General features: G+C 41.6%; 1 long non-coding RNA gene across 1 annotated transcript; it reads right to left on the bottom strand.

Annotated features, from left to right (window-relative positions):
- Positions 1-147: 147 nt before the first annotated feature.
- On the bottom strand, positions 148-1,102 carry LOC109509593 (uncharacterized). Its single transcript, XR_002166975.1, has 3 exons — positions 965-1,102; positions 318-385; positions 148-225 (listed from the first exon to the last, which is right to left on the bottom strand). It is a non-coding gene; the product is annotated as an uncharacterized LOC109509593 (long non-coding RNA).
- Positions 1,103-1,415: the final 313 nt, after the last annotated feature.

Raw genomic sequence — 1,415 nt, 5'->3', positions numbered from 1 at the left:
GTGGGACAAATAAAGGATATCTTATCTTATAAAACAACTGCCTTGGCTCTATAGTGGCTTAATAAAAGTATTTCTCGTGTAGTGGGCTTTTTGCAACATGTGACAAAAGTGTCGAAAAGGCAGGGATCATGGTTAAATTACAAAAAAAAGTAAACTCACTTGGCAGCAGACGAGGAAGATGAAGAGAGTGATGGCTGTCCATAGAACTTTCTCTCTGAACTGGATCTGAACCGAGACCATCGTAACATGTTTTACAATACACAGTGTCAAAGTGAATTTGCATTTTATTGTCCTTTAGTCGTGAATTGAACACTCACCTTTCTTTCAGGTTTTTGGATTTCTGGCAAAACTGCGCAGAATGGCTTGATCACTTCCAAGAATTTGACTGGAATGAAGAAAAAGAGAACATTTCTCAGATGATTTCAGCTGCTCATCCGTGAGACGTGGCAATGAATGAGGGACGGACTTTACACAGCGAGAAGAATCGACGCTGATAAACGTGAAAATTAAAACAATAACGTCGTAATAAGATCGCTTTTATAGTTACACACATTACAAATGTTTGTTTACCGCAGCTAGCGGGTGATTAACATCAGAAATTGACAACGGAACGTTCGGCGGTGTTATGCGTCGTCATCACTAACTTCCATGTTAAAGGATTTGAATGAGTGGCTAACAAGTTAGCACAAAACGATTGCAGTCTCCCAAACGACAGCACTCGGGTGTAAATATCCGTCATAAACAATAAATGTGTTGTTTTCCCAAACAGTTAAGCTTACTCACTATACAAATTCACAAGCTACATGTGGAAATGGGCAACACTTTTATGAAGCTAGATGGCAACGCCAGCTAACATGCTAACTTGCAGCGCTACTATCTGATAGTTTACGAAATCAACCATTCACTAACAAACCACGGACCAAAAAAATGGTGTTAAAAATCAAGCAACAAAAGGGACACTTACTGCCCATGGTGTCCCGATCGTCCAATTGATGTCTCCTGTGTTACGACAACCAGACAGCCAACCACAGTGCTCAATCTGGGGAAACGCCGGGAGCTTGCGTTCGTGCTTGTGCTTGCGTGTAGACAGTGGAGGAGTAGCCCAACAGACACGCTACCACTTGTCGGGAAAGTGTGTGTTGTCTCCTCTGAACCAGGAGACGGCAGCAGAGAACTGTACGAGAGATGTTCAGCGATGATTCTTGCACAGATTACAGTCACAACGACCCAAACCTTTATTGAACCAATGCACCCATTTTACGTGAGGCAAATGTCACCGCACACTGCAAGGCAAAACTCTTACAAAACGCATGATTATTGAAATATGATGATGTCATCCCAATTAATTGTCAAATTTAGTTTCTCAATGTGAAATCTAGGCCTGTTTAATTGAACACAAAGCTGAAAATCGCAGG

The sequence above is a fragment of the Hippocampus comes genome, unplaced genomic scaffold, assembly GCF_001891065.2.
Source record: "Hippocampus comes isolate QL1 unplaced genomic scaffold, H_comes_QL1_v1.1 C16962174, whole genome shotgun sequence".
Taxonomy (NCBI): domain Eukaryota; kingdom Metazoa; phylum Chordata; class Actinopteri; order Syngnathiformes; family Syngnathidae; genus Hippocampus; species Hippocampus comes.
The sequence above is the reverse complement of the archived record's forward strand: the minus strand, read 5'-3'. Positions and strand labels throughout refer to the sequence as shown.